Source organism: Pinus tabuliformis, chromosome J (assembly GCF_031772625.1).
Source record: "Pinus tabuliformis cultivar Carrire ecotype Pingquan chromosome J, CPIR1, whole genome shotgun sequence".
In the NCBI taxonomy this organism is placed as follows: Eukaryota; Viridiplantae; Streptophyta; class Pinopsida; order Pinales; family Pinaceae; genus Pinus; species Pinus tabuliformis.
This window is the reverse complement of record NC_142295.1, coordinates 1,338,654,491-1,338,676,308: the sequence shown is the minus strand read 5'-3', so window position 1 is coordinate 1,338,676,308 and position 21,818 is coordinate 1,338,654,491. Positions and strand designations below refer to the sequence as shown.

The following is a 21,818-nucleotide window of genomic DNA, read 5'->3' as shown; positions in this document are numbered from 1 at the left end:
TCGGTTTAAGCTGTTCTTTAGGTCAGTCTCCAATTTTGAAAGGGAAACGCATAAATGTTTACTTGTTTGGGCTCAGTTAACTTGTACTAGTCTAAATATTCCTCTGATTAGTGTTCAGCTTCAGTCTGGGCATTTTCTGTTTCATGGAAGATCTACTAGTCAGTCTTTAACCAGTCTTTTTGGTCAGTGATCAAGCGAGGTATTGTAAGCATGCCGCCTCTATGGACTAGACGTTTCGAGGCCACTGCCTCTCCATAATTATAACTTTTGTATCAATATAGGAGTAGACAAATTCCAAAAAAAAAAAAAAAACAAAATAAACAGAACAAAATAAACATATCCTCTATGCAATGAGACCACAGGGTTTTAATTGTCATAACCTTTTAGTGAATGGAAAAAGATTGAGCTTGGAAACATGGGCATCAATAGCAGCTGGATAAAACGAAAATTCCGAAGTTCCCATAGGATTATAAGGACAATTGCTCGTTCATTTTCAACCAGTTCAAACACAAAATATATTAAAAAATATTCCAACTTCACCCCTTTTAGGCCACCGATATTTTCGCAGATATGCATAATAAATCTAAGCATTCCATATCCAAATCAATCAAAGTTGAGCAATTATTATATTCGCAGACCATGCGAGCCCACTGCCCTCAATTTTTCTCTCTGCACATTGACTAACCACGACTATGTGGTGATCATGTATTTTCCTCTCTCTTTCCCTGTTCCATCTCCATGTTGACTGAGCTTGACTTTGTACTGCGTATGGATTTTCCTTTTTCCTTCGGTTTCACATTGGCATCCACTATGACAAATTGCTATAAATCCCAATCCATAGGGGAAGGAGGTGGCGCTCTTGGAGCAGAGGAATCAATGGCAAAAGCCCAGAATTCTGAAGAGAAAAAAATATGCCACTGGATTTCTGCACGTAATCCAGGCATAGGCATTCATATGTTTGTGCCCATGATGTTGGTCTCATTGGCTCTCATCATCAGGCAGTGGGAATCTGTAAGGAGGTTCTGCTAAGTTCCATTCCCATATGTTGTTTCACCCAAGTTGAGCTTCGGCGTCTTGATTCAGTCTTCTGGTTGATTTTGTGTAATATCATCATCGTTCTTCTCTCCATCCAATCGGGATTGTTCTGTGTGAGTTCCAGTACTGATCAATATGGAGATTCAAGTTCACATGTGCAGGAAATTGAAACCTGGCCAAAGCAGCAGAACGCTTTGGAGGGGACTGGTACCGACAGAGAAGCTCCTGGAAAAAACGAATGCGTTAATTCCATTCCATGAGTCTTACTGTTACACAACCTGAGCAGAAACAACCACCTGCTAAGCGCACCCGCAGCAGCATTAATGGTATGATACAGGGCAAACTCCAAGACGATTCTGACATGAAAAATTCGATGGCCCGGGATCAGGCTTAATGGTGACAGTGGATGTGGAATCTGAACTAATGGTGACAGTGGATGAGAGCAGTGATGAATTGAGGTAGAGATGCGATGATTTCATTGCTCAATTCCGTAACCAAATACATTTTCAGAATAGCTGAACATAGATTTTTAGGACACAAGCATATGAATGCCTATGCCTGGATTACGTGCAGAAATCCAGTGGCATTTTATTTTCTCTTTAGAATTCTGGGCTTTTGCCATTGATTCCTCTGCTCCAAGAGCGCCACCTCCTTCCCCTATGGATTGGGATTTATAGCAATTTGTCATAGTGGATGCCAATGTGAAACCGAAGGAAAAAGGAAAATCCGGACGCAGTACAAAGTCAAGCTCAGTCAACATGGAGATGGAACAGGGAAAGAGAGAGGAAAATACATGATCACCACAGAGTCGTGGTTAGTCGATGTGCAGAGAGAAAAAATGAGGGCAGTGGGCTCCCATGGTCTGCAAATATAATAATTGCTCAACTTTGATTGATTTGGATATGGAATGCTTAGATTTATTATGTATATCTGCGAAAATATCGCTGGCCTAAAAGGGGTGAAGTTGGAATATTTTTTAATCTATTTTTTGTTTGAACTGGTTAAAAATGAACGAGCAATTGTCCTTATAATCCTATGGGAACTTCGAAATTTTCTTTTTATCCAGCTGCTATTGATGCCCATGTTTCCAAGCTCAATCTTTTTTCATGGACTAAAAGGTTACTGTGATGACCCCATAAATGTAATTATTTAAAGGTTTACTGTGGTAAAAACTGAATGACATTGAGAAACTTATTTTCTTTTAAAGAGTAATCTGTTAATTTTAAAGTATGCATTAAAGCAATGTGTTTAAAAGAATTACTTAGTAAAGCATTGGGGCTCCCAAAAGGGAAAGCAGTTAATGAAACTGGAAATAACCACTTCCCTTAACTGGAAGGATTTCCAGGAAGAAGGAAAAGGGGGTGGATAGTTTTCTAGGTGTGCTGTAGTGACAGACAGAAAACAAGAGAAAACATACCTGGTTTTGGACTAAGTCTGGTAGAGACCAGATAGTCAAGACACTAGGTGCTGTCTTACTGAGGATTGGGATCCGGTAAGCATAAGCTCGGGGGGAGACTCAAGTCCCAGAGGACAAGTCTCACGGATGGGTGGATAACGAGCTTGATACAGGGATTTACTGAAGAGATTTCCTACTAGCAACAAACAGGTAAGTAACTAGAACCCTGAAGTATCTGCAGTTATTTATACAGTACCGGTCAATAGAATAGCTATAGCTAACAGCAACAGAGTCTCTAAAATACTGGTAGATAGTATAACTGTAGCTGTTTATGCAAGAATCGAAGCGTGGACTGTTATGTTTAACAAATACCATAGTTAATCACAAAACTGTAATGAGGGAAATAACTGTTATTATAGCATGAACATACTATAGCTAAAGATAGGGATAGAGTGTGAAGGTCGGGTAACCTGTGAACAGACCCAAGGTCCCGCGGAAGGACCGGCCCTATCATATAAAGAACATTGAAGGTCAAAGAACTCTTAACATTATAACTGTAAACTGGAAAAGAATTCCTGTAGGTAGCTCTCGGGTTGTTAGGCCTGAGGATAGTCAGAGTCGGTATCAAACCCTTAAGACTCCTTTCGAGTCGAGTCTGCGACAATGACTTCCGCGACAGGCCGTAGCTGGTCACAGCCATTACTCTTTCAAGAATAAACAGTTCGAAAACCTAACCTAATCTGTGCATGGTTTGCAAATAATAATCAGCTCGGAGCGGTAACTTTGTAAACAGACTTTTCATAGCATTAAACCTGAGTACGCGACAGCGTGTTCATCAATATATAGACCGTATTCGTTCTTTAACAACAAAACAGTATTACTCTCTCTATAGATAACAGTATTATTTTATCAACAGGTAACAGAACCTTTTTTTATAAGCAACAGACAGTATCTTGTATTCAAACGGTTGGAATCAAGCTATAACAACCTGAGAAGTCATTTTATCCTAGTACACGGGTCGTCATGTATGAACAGTATAATCATGAAGAAAACCAGAACTGTTGTGACTAAGATAAAAGCCGGATAACTCATAACATTTCATACAAGAGTTACAGAGCAATTAACAGAGCGCATAGAAACTACTTCTCAGTAATGAAAAAAACAGCATATAGAATATATTCAAGGCTTGAAGGTAAAACCAAAGGCCTTTTGTACCAGGCCTTAACCCGCGAGTTCGTCCTTACATCTATAGAATGAGATGCAGGGCGAACACGTTGAAAACCCTCAAGTCTAGCTATAGAAGGAACAAATACAGTCATAAATCAAGATATAATCATATCAGCTAAAACCCAGAATGAGAACTGAAAATAAGCCAAACTGTATAATTAACAGGGCATCGTATTTACATTAAGGACCGTCAAACCATATGGTTCGGTTCCAAATAAATTATTACAGTAGAAAACTTGATGAGTATGTGAAGATTCGCCATCAAAACAAATGAGATATTACAAAACAGTGTGCAGTAGCTTCACGGACACAGTCGAGCTGTATAGTCTCATGGACTGGAGACTCAGACTCAACCGCCGTGGAAAAGAGAAAGCTTCCACCATAAATCAAACCCTACGCATGGACCCGTAACCCATAAGGTCTTTGACCGCCATCTGCGTCAATGGTGGAGGTATAAGGTGGCTGGGGTTTACACATAAACCCGGAAATATAAACCACAGAAAATATATAACCTGAAAAACGTGTAACCTTGAGCAACTACCGTAAGGTAAGTTGGAAATGGTGGCGTACCTGTAATTATCCGGAAGGTTAACGCCGGCGAGGAGAGCAGACCGCCAAAAGAACCCTGTGAGGATTATCTCCATCTGTCAAGCAACAGTATGCAATAGTTATTTCGCAGATTAACTAAACTGTTCTAAAAATCATTAAAGAACGATTAGAGTTGTAGATCTTACCCCGCAAATCCAGAGGTTTCCATCCGGAGCGAAGACACCTTGGTGATGAAGCTGTAGACAAGGAGCGGCAGCCGAGAAATGGCGCTGGAATATGAGACATACATTCAGAGGCAATGGAGGAATACTCAGAGCGTCGGAGCGCTGCAAATGACCAGCCAAATCGCAAAGAATCCAGAACATGGGGTTTATAAACATAAAGTCTAACCCTGAAACGTGGAACCCTCTCTGCCCTCGATCCCTCCCGGAGATCTCACACCGTCGATTATGGCGGTAAGATCAAGGTGTAGGCGCGGGAAGGATCCAACCTGTAAAGCCATGCTCGAACCACGTGATCCGTCCAGCAGTATTAAAGGTAAGTCCAAATGTCCAGCAGAGAAAGCGCCAGCGTATATGTTGGTTGGTTTATGATAAATCATATAATATATATAAACCTTGGCATAGTACCAACACAGCCCGACACCATTATGATGATTGACATATGGGTTACACAATATCTTAAACCGTTGATTTGATAACAGCGGTATGTACATGCCAAATATAAATAACGTAAGTTCATCAGACTAAGCTTAGGAAGGTGCAAATAATATAGTAAATGCTATGTATGGCATGATTGCATTCGATTAAGTCAATGGTGGTACAAACATCATAACAAAAAAAAAAATTACATGCTTAAGACAGGATAGATATGTGACAATTGGTATCAGAGCCCGGGTTGCCATACTGTGGCCTCTGGGATATGAATAGCATGTTTTCCTTAAAAAAAAAAAAAAAAAAAGAGTCCTTATAGTATTGATATTTCTTGATTGAGGTGATAAAAATTGTGCCAGAAGCTCACAATGATTGACTGTTTTCTGATTAGAACAGACCAGGTGAATACAGGGAAAAATGAATCCGGGAAGCAACCCAGAGTTGTGGGTGCAGTTGGGAGAGGAGACTCGTAGTACAAATCTGGCCATATTAGAAACAGTTCAAGAGCTGAAGAATGAGATGGCTCGGTTGCGTGAAGACAATGCACGTTTGACAATGGAGCAAGAAAGGATATTAAAAAGTTTGTCTGACAAACAGAACCCGCCACTGGCCAACCCTAGTGCAGAGCAACAGAGAATGACGGAGGAGCAGCATTATCGCGCAGAATCTGAGATTCCAGAAGATGGAGAAGATCAATCTGATAATGCCTCTGAACAACAGACTTCAAAGCGACAGAAGGTGGAATTGCAGGGAGAATTCCGGAAAATCAAACCCCCACACTACGATGGAGAGCAAGAGGAAGCAGCTGAAGCATGGCTGATTAACATGAATAAATATTTTCAGCTATATGAGTATGACCATAACCTGAAGGCGAGATTGGCCATCTTTCAGTTGCAAGGGAAGGCAACATTGTGGTGGGAAGAAGTTAAAATCGTAAAGGGAGTGAGTGAGCGAACCATAACATGGGAAAAATTTCAAAAGTATTTTAAAGAGAGATACTTGACAGAGCGCTTTTATGATGAAAAAGCCAAGGAATTCCATGATCTGCGATTAGGACAGCAGACTATGGATGAGTTCATTAATCGTTTCACTTCCTTGCTCCGTTATGTACCCTACCTTAAAGAAGAAAAAGCAAAGGTGCAGAGGTTCGTTAGCAGCTTGCCCATGTATATGAGAGAAAGGATTGAATTTGACAATCCCAGAACCATGGACGAAGCTATCCGTAAAGCTAGAATGTGCTACCAGCAGAACAAACAGAAAGGGGACAGTTCCAACAGGAAATGGAATGAGAAAAAGGGTAGTAAAATTGTGGGAAACAATAGAGGAGGCCGGGTTGGTGGAGCTAAAGGAAGTGTCAAAGGCCAGAATAGCAGAGCAGCACCAAGAAGCTCATTCAGGCCTAAGCCTGCTAATGAAACTAGAATGGGAGAGCCATCCATCAAATTGGATAATGAGGGAGTAACCAGACCCCCAGTACAGTGCTGGGGCTGTGGCGGACCACACTATGTCAAGAATTGCCCGCAGCGGAAGGGAACTGATCAGATCTCTCAGATTCACGAGGCATCAACCGTGGGCGACGTGGGACGAAGTGTGCAAAAAATTAATGCAGCCTTGGACGACCGCCAGGCAGAATATCAGCCCACCATGGTAGAATTCGAAGGTAAAATTTTAGACCTTTCTATCACTGTTCTAATTGACCCAGGAGCTACTTTAAGTTACATTAGTCCAAAGATAGTTGAACAATGTAAATTGCAGCCTGAAAAATTCAAGAATCCGTGGCTGGTACAGCTAGCTACAGGGGCTAAAAGACGAGTAATGGCAAAAATCAGAAACTGTTCCATAACAGTGGCAGGACAGCCGGTGGTAGCAGATCTGAACATGCTGCCACTTGGGTCCTATGACGTCCTGATTGGGATGGATTGGTTAGAAAAGCATTGGGCTTTAGTGAACTGCAAAATGAAAGCTATACGATTCAAGGATGACTCGGGAATGGAACAGGAGATGCAGGGAATTAAACGGCCAGTGCAGGTCCGGCCTATCACTGCATCCCAGTTAGTGAAATGCATTCGGAAAAGATGCCAAGTGTATGCCATTCAGGTAAATTATGCAGAAACCAAAGATAAAGGGAGTCCGCTAGACCATCTTCCAATAATAAAGGAATACGCGGATGTGTTTCCGGAGGAAATTCCTGGATTACCTCCGAAGAGGGATATTGACTTCACCATTGAATTGATACCAGGTGCTGCCCCAGTTTCGCGGACACCTTATAGGATGAGTGTACCTGAGTTGACTGAGCTGAAGATGCAATTACAAGAATTGTTGGATAAAAATTATATCCGTCCCAGTGTATCTCCATGGGGAGCACCGGTGCTATTTGTCAAGAAGAAAGATGGGACCTTTAGAATGTGCATTGACTATCGACAGCTGAACAAACTCACAGTCAAAAACAAATACCCCTTACCTCGAATTGATGAGCTTTTTGATCAGGTTAAAGGGGCAACCATATTTTCCAAAATCGATCTGCGATCTGGTTATCATCAGATCAGAATTAAAGAGGAAGATATTGCTAAAACAGCCTTTAGAACCCGATATGGGCACTACGAATTTGTAGTGTTGCCTTTCGGATTGACTAATGCACCCGCCACATTCATGTGCTTGATGAACAGCGTGTTCCATCAGTTTTTAGACAAGTTTGTACTAATATTCATTGACGATATTCTGATCTATTCTCGTTCCAGGGAGGAACACGAGGAGCACCTCCGGATAGTGCTGCAAACCCTGCGAGAGCATCAGCTGTATGCTAAATTCAGCAAGTGCGATTTCTACAAAGAAGAGATTCAGTATTTAGGCCATGTGATCACCAAGGAAGGGATTGCAGTGGATCCTGAGAAAATTAAAACCATAATGAATTGGCCTGTGCCTAAAGATGTGGCAGATATCAGATCTTTCATGGGGTTAGCAGGATACTACAGAAGATTCGTGGAGGGTTTCTCGAGGGTGGCATATCCTATCACATCTTTACAGAAGAAAGGAAGGACATTCAAATGGACTTTGGAATGTCAGCAAAGTTTTGAACGACTTAAACACTTACTCACTACGGCTCCCGTTCTAAGCATAGCTGATCCTAATAAGGATTATGTTGTGTGTACTGATGCCAGTCGGGAAGGCGTTGGGGGTGTACTAATGCAAGAAGGGAGAGTTATCGCATATGAGTCGAGGAAGCTGAAGGAGCATGAGCAGAAGTATTCTGCCTACGACTTGGAGTTGGCAGCCGTTATACATGCCCTTAAAATGTGGCGACATTATCTTTTGGGTAAGAAATTTCTGTTATTAACAGACCATCACAGCTTGACAAACTATTTCAGTCAGCCCACTCTGAATGAAAGGCAAGCCCGTTGGGCAGATTTCTTAAGTGGATTCGATTTTGATATCAAGCATCTGAAGGGAAAGGAAAATCGCGTAGCAGACGCTTTAAGCCGAAAAGTACAATGTCTATATGAAGTTACTCTCAGCAAGTGGGAAAGCTCATTGCAAGAAAAGATTAAAACAGCAGCAAACTTGGATGCCGATTATCAGCAAATGAAGCGACAAAAGTCACTTTCCAGCCAGGAAAACCAACAAGGGTATGAAGTGAGCAAGGATGGAATGCTGTTTTACAAACAAAGACTGTTTGTACCAAATGACAATAATCTTAGAAATTTAATTCTGAATGAGTTTCATACCAGCCACTACTCAGGTCATCCGGGATACCAGAAAATGCTTGCTGCACTTCGGAAGGAGTACTACTGGCCAGGGATGAAAAGACATGTAGCTGAATATTTAGCGCGATGTTTAGAATGCCAGCAAATCAAAACAGAACATCAGCATCCAGCTGGGCTATTGCAACCCCTACCAATTCCGGAATGGAAATGGGAAATTATATCCATGGATTTTATAACTGGGTTGCCTAGAACAAAGAGGAACAATGATTCTATTATGGTGGTAGTTGATAAACTGAGTAAAGCAGCCCATTTTATTCCAGTGCAATCAACCTACAGGGCAGTCCAAATTGCACACATATTTATGCAGAACGTGTTCAGACTCCACGGGCTTCCGAAGACTATAATATCAGATCGGGATGTAAAGTTTACATCCGCTTTCTGGAAAGCACTGTTTGCAGAACTGGGTACACAGTTGAACTTTAGTACAGCATACCATCCCCAGACTGATGGACAGACGGAGAGAGTGAATCAGGTGTTGGAAGACATGCTGAGAGCATGTGTAATGCAAAAACCGACTCAGTGGGAAGATTATCTACACCTGGTGGAATTCGCTTATAACAACGGATATCATACATCAATCCAAATGTCTCCATTTGAAGTCCTGTATGGACGCAAATGTCGGACGCCCTCAAACTGGAGTGGCCCGGAGGATAAGTTAAGGTTGGGACCTGAAATGCTCAAAGAAATGGAGGACATGGTCAAAAGAGTGCGAGCTAACTTGAAAGCCGCTCAGGATCGGCAAAAGAACTTTGCAGATCGAAAAAGAAGGTTCAAAGAGTATCAGGTGGGCGATCACGTTTACATAAGAATACAAGCCAGGAAGAGTACTCTGCAGTGGAGCAGTTGTGCCAAACTCGCGCCTCGTTATTTTGGACCTTTTCAGGTCTTGGCAAGAGTTGGGCCAGTAGCATATCAGCTAGCCTTACCCAGCCACATTAGAATTCATAATGTCTTCCATGTATCCATGCTTAAAAAGTATATTTATGATCCTAAGCATGTGATCAAGTGGCAAGATATACGGGTAAGAGTTACTTTCAATTGAACTAATTGAAGAAGTGTCGAGAAATAGAGAACTGACACTGTTATTGTGTGTAGGTCGAACCGGAAGGAGAGGTCTTGGTCGAGCCGCTGAACATTCTCGACAGGAGAGAAGTACAACTGCGGAAGCGGGTTATTACCCAAATTAAAGTGCAGTGGCAGCACTATGGGCCGGATGAGGCTACTTGGGAAGATGAAGAGCTTTTTCGGAAAGCTTATCCGGAGCTGTTTAAGGACACTAGACATCGAGACGATGTCCAAACTCAGGGGGGGGAGATGTGATGACCCCGTAAATGTAATTATTTAAAAGTTTACTGTGGTAAAAACTGAATGACATTGAGAAACTTATTTTCTTTTAAAGAGTAATCTGTTAATTTTAAAGTATGCATTAAAGCAATGTGTTTAAAAGAATTACTCAGAAAAGCATTGGGGCTCCCAAAAGGGAAAGCAGTTAATGAAACTGGAAATAACCACTTCCCTTAACTGGAAGGATTTCCAGGAAAAAGGAAAAGGGGTGGATAGTTTTCTTTCTGTGCTGTAGTGACAGACAGAAAAAAAGAGAAAACATACCTGGTTTTGGACTAAGTCTGGTAGAGACCAGATAGTCAAGACACTAGGTGCTGTCTTACTGAGGATTGGGATCCGGTAAGCATAAGCTCGGGGGGAGACTCAGGTCCCGGAGGACAAGTCTCACGGATGGGTGGATAACGAGCTTGATACAGGGATTTACTGAAGAGATTTCCTACTAGCAGCAAACAGGTAAGTAACTAGAACCCTGAAGTATCTGCAGTTATTTATACAGTACCGGTCAATAGAATAGCTATAGCTAACAGCAACAGAGTCTCTAAAATACTGGTAGATAGTATAACTGTAGCTGTTTATGCAATAATCGAAGCGTGGACTGTTATGTTTAACAAATACCATAGTTAATCACAAAACTGTAATGAGGGAAATAACTGTTATTATAGCATGAACATACTATAGCTAGAGATAGGGTTAGAGTGTGAAGGTCGGGTAACCTGTGAACAGACCCGAGGTCCTGCGGAAGGACCGGCCCTATCATATAAAGAACATTGAAGGTCAAAGAACTCTTAACATTATAACTGTAAACTGGAAAAGAATCCCTGTAGGTAGCTCTCGGGTTGTTAGGCCTGAGGATAGTCAGAGTCGGTATCAAACCCTTAAGACTCCTTTCGAGTCGAGTCTGCGCCAATGACTTCCACGACAGGCCGTAGCCGGTCACAGCCATTACTCTTTCAAGAATAAACAGTTCGAAAACCTAACCTAATCTGTGCATGGTTTGCAAATAATAATCAGCTCGGAGCGGTAACTTTGTAAACAGACTTTTCATAGCATTAAACCTGAGTACGCGACAGCGTGTTCATCAACATATAGACCGTATTCGTTCTTTAACAACAAAACAGTATTACTCTCTCTATAGATAACAATATTATTTTATCAACAGGTAAACAGAACCTTTTTATAAGCAACAGACAATATCTTGTATTCAAACGGTTGGAATCAAGCTATAACAACCTAAGAAGTCATTTTATCCTAGTACACGGGTCGTCATGTATGAACAGTATAGTCATGAAGAAAACCAGAACTGTTGTGACTAAGATAAAAGCCGGATAACTCATAACATTTCATACAAGAGTTACAGAGCAATTAACAGAGCGCATAGAAACTACTTCTTAGTAATGAAAAAAAACAGCATATAGAATATAGTCAAGGCTTGAAGGTAAAACCAAAGGCCTTTTGTACCAGGCCTTAACCCGCGAGTTCGTCCTTACATCTATAGAATGAGATGCAGGGCGAACACGTTGAAATGCCTCAAGTCTGGCTATTGAAGGAACAAATACAGTCATAAATCAAGATATAATCATATCAGCTAAAACCCAGAATGAGAACTGAAAATAAGCCAAACTGTATTATGTCCCAAGCCGACCCTTACAGGAAACTTCATGAGGAATAGGAAAACAAACTGTATAATTAACAGGGCATCGTATTTACATTAAGGACCGTCAAACCATATGGTTCGGTTCCAAATAAATTATTACAGTAGAAAACTTGATGAGTATGTGAAGATTCGCCATCAAAACAAATGAGATATTACAAAACAATGTGCAGTAGCTTCACGGACACAGTCGAGCTGTATAGTCTCATGGACTGGAGACTCAGACTCAACCGCCGTGGAAAAGAGAAAGCTTCCACCATAAATCAAAACCTACGCATGGACCCGTGACCCATAAGGTCTTTGACCGCCATTTGCGCCAATGGTGGAGGTATAAGGTGGCTGGGGTTTACACATAAACCCGGAAATATAAACCACAGAAAATATATAACCTGAAAATCGTGTAACCTTGAGCAACTACCGTAAGGTAAGTTGGAAATGGTGGCGTACCTGTAATTATCCGGAAGGTTAACGCCGGCGAGGAGAGCAGACCGCCAAAAGAACCCTGTGAGGATTATCTCCATCTGTCAAGCAACAGTATGCAATAGTTATTTCGCAGATTAACTAAACTGTTCTAAAAATCATTAAAGAACGATTAGAGTTGTAGATCTTACCCCGCAAATCCAGAGGTTTCCATCCGGAGCAAAGACACCTTGGTGATGAAGCTGTAGACAAGGAGCGGCAGCAGAGAAATGGCGCCAGAATATGAGACATACATTCAGAGGCAATGGAGGAATACTCAGAGCGTCGGAGCGCTGCAAATGACCAGCCAAATCGCAAAGAATCCGGAACATGGGGTTTATAAACATAAAGTCTAACCCTGAAACGTGGAACCCTCTCTGCCCTCGATCCCTCCCGGAGATCTCACACCGTTGATTATGGCGGTAAGATCAAGGTGTAGGAGCGGGAAGGATCCAACCTGTAAAGCCATGCTCGAACCACGTGATCCGTCCAGTAGTATTAAAGGTAAGTCCAAATGTCCAGTAGAGAAAGCGCCAGCGTATATGTTGGTTGGTTTATGATAAATCATATAATATATATAAACCTTGGCATAGTACCAACACAGCCCGACACCATTATGATGATTGACATATGGGTTACACAATATTTGATAACAGCGGTATGTACATGCCAAATATAAATTACGTAAGTTCATCAGACTAAGCTTAGGAAGGTGCAAATAATATAGTAAATGCTATGTATGGCATGATTGCATTCGATTAAGTCAATGGTGGTACAAACATCATAACAAAAAAAAAAATTTACATGCTTAAGACAGGATAGATATGTGACAGTTACGACAATTAAAATCCCATGGTCTCACTGCATAGAGGATAAATCTATTGAAAAGAAAAAAAAAACAACTCAAATGGATGTTTAACTCAACGATTACTATTTCAAATAATTGGAAGATGTTATCTATTGCACAGACTCGCCCAAAAAGATATATCAAATTCCATTACGGATTTCAAATTTTTTCACAGGGATTCATTTTTTGTGGAACGTTAAATAATAACCCATAAAGGACGGCTATCTAAAAGATTCTCTATCTACACAACTTAGCAATCGCAAAATTTCTACACTTTTGTATTATTATAATGAAGATTACATAAGGTACACTATTTTCAGGAAATATAATGAGCGTTTATTGCTTATAATAAATATAATGATATTTATTATAAAAAAAATTGAATTCTCAAATATTTTTTATTTAAAATTTTAGATGGAAAAACACTCTTTTATTTAGTTGTGGAAAGTGAATTTTGAGTTGTAATTATAAAATTACAATTTAAGTTGAAATATATTTAATTTATTTATATTTCGCATAGTAATAAATGATATTATGTAAATGTGATATATGTAAAAAATTTGGTTTGTGAAAAGATTAAAATTAAATATATTTTTTAATTTATTGAATTAATTGAATTAGTATAATATAAGTTATTTTATTTTGAGTTAGGTCTCTAAGAATAACTATATTTGTCAACATTTCAAATCTCAATTCTCAATAGCGATTCATCATAGGATAATTATTGAATGATTATAGAAAGAGAGCTTAGTGAGAAAAAATAGGATAAATGAAATTTTTTAGTAATGAATCTAATAAGAGATAAAATTATGTTATGGACTTATGTTGTAGAAAACTCATAATCAAAAGATTGATGATAAAAAGCAAACTATAGAAGATGACATGTAGCATCAATCCACACAAAAACTCCCTTTTTTAGAAGCAAAAGACATGAATCGACAATCTAAAATGATTTTCTATGTTTTCATGATAATCAAATATATAACAATGGAAGAGTTGGAAAGACAAATGAAGAGACTGCTCAAGTTAGAGCCTACAACAAAAGGACAAAGATGAAGCAATTAGATGATACAAGATCTAGAAGAACAGAAAAAAATCTAGTGCAAGAGTTGATGTCAAAGTATTTGAGTCATTGTTAGCCTAGATGAAACTTAAGACCAGCATGCATGTTTAAGTTACATTGATTCATAGTTATATTGTCCTCCGTATTTAAAGGGTAGTGTTGGATAAAATTACTCTCTTCAAAGGGGGGCCACTACCATAACACCTTCAACCTTAAAGGGCAATTACGAAAAAAGATTTTGTATAATTTGAAATGATAATGTACACAAGATGTATGCATAGTCTGTCTTGTAAAGCAATTGTAGCTACATATTTTGTTGCAGTAGTAGTTGTGTAGTTTCCTTAAAAGGGCAATTACGAAAATAGATTTTGTATAATTTGAAATGATAATGGATACAAAATGTATGCATAGTCAGTCTTGTAAAGTAATTGTAGCTGCATATTCTGTTGCAGTAGTAGTTGTGTAGTTTGTTGTAGTAGAAGACCATTATAACTGTCCTTGGCTTTGGAATTACGATGTTTTGTAAACTTATGTCTCAGAGTGTTTTTTTAGTAGTTTTAAGTACATGTTGTTTTGCGTCTTTCAAATTAAAGGTAAAAAAATCTAATTATAATGAATGGAGGATGGGAAATCCTGCAACTCTAATAGTTACTATCTCAAATTAATGGAGGATGGACGTTCGTTCAAGTCAATGGTTATTTATTTCACAGACTCACCGATAAAGATGTGCATACCCAATTCCAATACGGATTTCAAATTTATTTCACAACGATTCATTATTTTATTTCCTTAGATAATTTTTAACTTTTTTTTTTTTGTCTAAATAACAACTCCTAAAGGATGACTATGTGATATTAAGTTGTGGAAACCATTAGGTAGATAAGAGGGTGGTAGGTGTACTCGTATCTAAGCTTCATGTGTAATCGAGGAAGTTAAAATATGAGATGGAATCATAATTTAAAGGATCAAATTAGGAAGAGTTTAACATGATTGATGAACTGTATAGGTGAAAAGGATTTCTGGAAAACTCGCGAATACAATGGATGATGCCCATTTACCTTGATATATGGATTTATTTTTATCTGGACATAAATAATTAGAGAAAAGAAAAATGCCCACTCTATATAAATCCCAAAAAAAAGTAATAACAACTAAAGACAATGTTTTTGGAGTTGTACAATATTACAATATCAGTTTGTAGACATATTTAGAAAATCCTCAACAAATTTTTTTGGTGAGATAATTAAGGGAAAGAATGTTAGATATGTAATTATCTCATTGACTTCATCACCGCCACACCACCTCCAGTGCGTCCACCACCTCTGTAGTCACCGCCTCAATGAACCAATGTTCGAAGCGTCAACACCTTCTAGCCTCATCAATTCTCGAAAAGAATAAAGTAATATATGTAACTGACTCAAATTTTATATAAATACAGCCAAAGTTGGATATCCCACTATGTTTGAGATTTCTTTATTAAATTTAGCAATGGTAGTTTACCGACTTCTTCTTTTGTATTGCTTCTTTCACTTTCTTCCTTCAAAATCATATGAGAATACACTCTTATGAAACGAATATACGAAAATTAAAGTTCAAGGAAACAATTTTTGTTCAATCAGAATCAATTTACAATTTTGCGGTCGTTCGTTTGAATTAACAGTAAATTTTAAATGGATTGGAAGAAATAATAACTAAGGTTATAAAGACATTATTATATTGATTGTTTTAAAAGTGAATACATTTATGCATTACAGTATATAAAAATTTTAAATTTAAATTATATATTAATTAGTTTATTTTAATCTTAAAATTAAGAATTATTAAAAAAATAAATATTTGGATATGTAAATTATTCTAACTTTATGTTATTGTGCTTTATATATATAGTTGGAAATATAATTAGCATTTGCAACAGATGTTGCAAAGGAAACGCTGTAAGGCATAAAGTGTAGAAATCCATTATCCATGTAGTGTGTGCATATTCAAGAAGGTGAATCTCTCTAAATTTGTTGCAAACATTTATGTTGTTGCATTGCTAATTTATTTAGAATCTACTACTACCTCCTCTTCTTGGACTATTGAATTTCTTATCACCCCATGATGACAATCCTTGTGATTATTGGCATCACAAATTTTTCCACTTTAGTGTCTTTACCTTCAACCTAAAAAAACATGAATTTGAGTCACTCAATTAAAAAGAAATTGCTAAATTGCTATTTATCAGGTTTTGAGTAAAAACAATTAATAACTCATATTTACAACCCTTTAAGTCTGGTATTTATAACTCATATTTATAACTCTTTAAAATGAAACTAACTATCTATATCTTTATTAATAATAAAAAGAATCTTCTTTATAAAACTGACGCTCACATGCTACTCTTATATATTTATCTTATATTTAATATTCAGTTTCCATCAATTGAATGACAAGTTGAAAGCTCAACTTAATTGCACCTTTCAGAACTCCTTTGTGGGAATTCATGTCCCATTAATTTAATGGCAAATTGAAATTTCAAATACAGTACACATTTTATACCAGATTCGGAGAGTTCATGAACAAACTTTCAAGGTTTTAATGGATCTGGGTCGTTTGTATTTTCTTTGATGTTGACTATATTACAAAAGCCAAAATCTCTTGGATTGTGGTGAAACCTTGGCTAAACCATAATCCAAGTGGAACCATGAACAATCCAGGATTAGCAAGTATATTACGAAACCCAAAATGGTGTAACCTTGGCTAAACTATAAATCCAATTGGAACCATGAACAGTCGATTATCGTCGCCAAAAACATAGAAGGGTACATTGTTTATATTAGTATATGTCCAATAGAACTTGTTGTACCATATTGTGAATTCTTGTGGCCAACCAATGAGAACCAAATACTATGCTACCTTTGTGGGTGGAATCTAATGCACTGTATCTAACCCCGACCAACGTGCCGTATACCGCAATGAATATCAAATAAACTATATAATCCAAGAATTCTGTAACACGGAATATACTGATAAGGAGGTCTCCTTCCACATGCCCTAGCATTTACAACGTGGACTTGTAGCAGTAACTCGCTATTGAAAAATAACTATTTAGAAATGTGTTTATTTTGCAAAGAAACACGCTGTACAGTATTCCATATGGGCACAAACTGGATTTGACTAACAGAGACCAATTAACATTTCACATTTGTAGCTTTGCAAACTGTTTATGTTCTATAAATACTGATAAAATGATAACCTTACAGAAAAAGAAGACATCACTTTGTAGGGTGTGTTATTTGTATTTACACAATTGATTTTTTTATTCAATCGGCTATGCTATTCTCCGTGCTTTTGCTGGGTTCCTTCATCACCACCATCATTGGGAAATTCATTTCCCTCTTGAAGTATGAAACAAGTGGCAATTCCCAAATGATCTCACACTACCACCACAAAGAAGCTAGCAATCCTCATATACAAATCGAACCAGCCATCCTATCAAGCAATCCATGTAGTTCTCAATCTATAACTTTGATAACCCAAAACTCAAATCTTTAATATCTAATATGCACAGAAATTTTCACATTAATATGTCGGGATCTCATTCTAAGATCTTTACAGATCTGCTACAGAGGTAAACCAGATTTTTCATACTATGACAAGCAATATTAGCAAGTCTTGGAGTCTTTCTTATGTAATGTCTCCTCCTTATTTGATATTGTTGCTTTAGTATGGTTCGATACAGAAACTTAATTGTAGATATGGGTCTCCTGATCTCTTGCAAACATTCTGATCTGATGATTGTTATAGCTATGCATCCCATGAATACTATGGAGATTTTAACTGCAAACCTTCTGATTGAATATAGGAATATTATCATACAAGTTTTTGCTTTATGCAGAAATTGGAAGTATAAGCCTTCTCATCTTTAGGAAGGCTTTTGTATGAACAACTTGTCTACTCCTCTATAAACAATAATATACCACAGTGAAATGCTACAATGGTCTGATGAATAAAGGCCTGAAGCCATAGATAGTTTCTTTGCACCTGATACACTGATTGTATATACCTATTGCTATACACAGAATATAGTAAGCTGCTATTGTTCGTTCCATGCACAAATTATGACAATTTTCATGTATACCATAGAAACTATTATACAGATCAGTTGTAGAAAGAACAATCTATTTTGAGTTAGTATCCAGAAAATTTTGACGTATACCAATCTTAGTCCTGTTGAAAAGAATTCAAAATCTCTGTGATGAGCAGTTGCTTAGGTGGTCCAATGCATGTTCTGAATGTAGGGAAGTCTGAAATTCTGTTGATTGTCATTCAATGCACTTAGGAAGTTCTGCTTTTGGAAAGTTTCACTGGGCTGCATTGAATTAAGCAAGGCTGAAACATTATTGTTGACATTGTAGCTGTAGTTGTTCTACATGTTGTTGAATCTCTTTGCAAGGTTGGTTTCATCGTCCCCATATGCTAAGGAGAGGGTCCTCTTGAGAGAATTGAATTTGTTGTCATTCTCCACTGCTAATTCTTCTTGGTTTGGGACAACTTCATATCGGCAATCGCTATTATTGTCATTGTTATTGCTGAAATTGTTGTGAGAGAGGTTGGAGGACTAGACTTGAGGTAGTTTGTTGTTGTTTCCATTGCCATCCATGGCTTCATCGTTTAAAAAACCATCTATGAAATGATTGTCACTCTCCAACAACCCACTGAAAGAGGCAATTTTGGGCAGTTCCAGTTTGTTTTGCTGATCAATATCAGGCAAAGAAGCCATCACTTCATTTGCACTTGGTGATTCATCTTGTTCTACCCCTTGTACTCTCTAAGAATGACCATTTCTTTGTAAATTCAACACAACACCCAATCATCAAGCTGGAGAACAGAAGTACCATCAAAATCAACAATACCAATTTTAGAGGAATGAATCAATTCCTATTCATAAAGAATCAAAACACAAGAACTGTGAAAGGAAAATCATTCATATTGATCAATATTCAAGAAGACATCACTTTGTAGGGTGTGTTATTTGTATTTACACAATTGATTTTTTTATTCAATCAGCTATGCTATTCTCTGTGCTTTTGCTGGGTTCCTTCATCACCACCATCTTTGGGAAATTAATTTCCCTCTTGAAGTATGAAACGAGTATAAATTCCCAATTGATCTCACACTACCACCACAAAGAAGCTAGCAATCCTGATATACAAATCGAACCAACCATCCTATCAAGAAATCCATGTAGTTCTTAATCTATAGATTTGATAACCCAAAACTCAAATCTTTTATATCTAATATGCACAGAAATTTTCACAAATATGTCTGGATCTCATTCTAAGATCTTTACAGATCTGATACAGAGGTAAACCAGATTTTTCATACTATGACAAGCAATATTAGCAAGTCTTGGAGTCCCTCTTATGTAATGTCTCCTCCTTATTTCATATTGTTGCTTTAGTATGGTTTGATACAGAAACTTAATTGTAGATATGGGTCTCCTAATCTCTTGCAAACACTCTGATCTGATGATTGTTATAGCTATGCATCCCATGAATACTATGGAGGTTTTAACTGAAAACCTTCTGATTGAATATAGGAATATTATCATACAATTTTCTGCTCATTCTCTAAACCACATTTCAAGTTTATCAAAGCAAACCCTAAAGCATAATGAACAAAATTGATGCGGCTATGAATTTTTCCAACCTTCAGTCCTCCTCTGATTGTGAAATCTAAGCCACATTTCAAGTTTACCAAAGCAAACCCCAAAGCATAATGAACAAAATTGACGTGGCTATGAATTTTTCCAACCTTCAGTCCTCATCTGATTTTGAACTTTGGCAAGAGACCTTTTAATAGTAGGCTAAAAGATTATTTTGAATGTCTTACAAGTCACAAGTGGGACAGGGGACTAGTTCATTATGGTATATGGGATCCAAAGAATTATCAAAATGGATTTACAATGCGGAGAAAAGATTTGCAGGAAGCTTGAAGCTTGAATTCAATGCCGAGGTCACATCATGTAAGAGTACGAAAGATATGTAATTGACAAAGTTAATATAATAGCCGATGAGGGGAGGTTCCCTAGTTAACTTATGACACCAAATCAAGAGGTGAATTTAGACATTGTACTTCTACTTCCTTGAAAAGCTTGTATGGAGATGAGATTGATGCATGATTAGGTTATTTTTCCTTTTCAACTCTCTATGTAGAATTGGGTTTTCTAGCTTTGAATAATGAGGCAAGGGAAGTTTTCATGAATTGTAGATTGTAGGTTATTTTAGGAATAAAGACATTTCTGATTGAGAAATGACTGTGTTATGTTTGATTGAATTACAAATCACTGAGACTTTACTAAAACATCGAATAATATTAACATTTATTAGAATTCTGATGATTTGCCTTATTTTGGAGTGACTCCAAAATGCTACACCTGATCATTGTTCACAGTGTATTGGACCATAGTCTTTGATAAAATTGCTTTACAACTCATGCAGCTGCTACTGCCTCTTTAATTCTTTTCATTTGCAAATTGCACCATTTAAGCTCAGCCATATTCTGGTGATGGAACATATAAATTTTACTGTACAATCCTCCCTGCTACCATATCTGAATCGTGCAGGCACTGAGCAAGGCTCCCCACAACCCACCATTTAAGCTCTACCATATTCTGGTGATGGAACATATAAATTTTCCTGTACAATCCTCCTTGCTACCATCTCTGAATCTTGCAGGCACTGAGCAAGGGTCCCCACACCCCAAAATCAATTTTTAAGGGAATCTTTTTAATAACAGTATATGCATCATCCAGTTGCCCTACATGGACAAGAATATTGACCATATAGGCATAATGATATAGCCCAAGTGTGATACAGTAAGAACAAACTGGCAATATCATTTCAGCTAAATTTGGTGAGCTCAGAGGTGTGTTTGCCTCTCAAGCCCAATTATTCATGCTCTAGAATTTGAATTGGGCAAAATTTATTGATCTGATGTTGTAAAGTTGATGATCGTTGAGAAAAGATCCATGAACATAAGAATAAACTTCATGATTTGATGGGACCAAAATCCACATAGTCCAAGTAACCTATCTGTCATTCAAAAAGGATTTTTATTCAGATAACTGAACATTGTCCAGGTAAACTTATCATTATCATTCAAGAAGATTTTGTCAGAGAAGGGAAAGCACTGCAAAACAAGTAATTCGTTTCCAAGCCATTATAAATATGTTTGTCCAAAACAGATGGTTAATCATGTTTTTTTTTTTTTTTTTTTTTTTATCACAAAAACACAAACAAACCATGTAAGAGCTTCTGTAGTGATATCCAAGATGCAGAAGAAGACTAGACATATTATAAACACTGCACATTTTTTAAATTTTAGCAAACAGGAAGAGTTATGAAGTTTTTCTTCATGACAGGATATATTATTCTATACATAGAAGGTACATCAAAAGTTAATTCAGCAGTCAAAGTACAAATTTGACTCTAAGAGTAGTTCTTCAGTCAAGTAGTGGAAATTGGCTAGCTTTGAGGCAAAAACCCTTCAGACAATGTGTGCTAGTCATGCTTTTGAAAGCCAAGTTTTAACACAAAAAGTAGATTTTCTTTTCAATGACAATAATCTGGACCATGCTTCTGCACTACACACCCTTTTTTCCATCAACACCTTCAGCAAGATGAACTACTAAAGCATAGTAACTACATGCTGGCATGTTTTTAGGTTTGACTATTTGCATATATGTTCAGCCAATGTGGAATGGCATAATTTTATAGCACCAGGTTTTTTGCTAACTAAACTGCAATAGAAAAACAAGAAAGTGCCTTCTCTCAAGAACACAGTCTCCTG

At 37.8% G+C, this 21,818-nt stretch overlaps 1 pseudogene; it reads left to right on the top strand.

Annotated features, from left to right (window-relative positions):
- Nucleotides 1–876: 876 nt before the first annotated feature.
- Nucleotides 877–1,554, top strand: LOC149232302 (uncharacterized; annotated as a pseudogene).
- The last annotated feature ends 20,264 nt before the right edge of the window (nucleotides 1,555–21,818 follow it).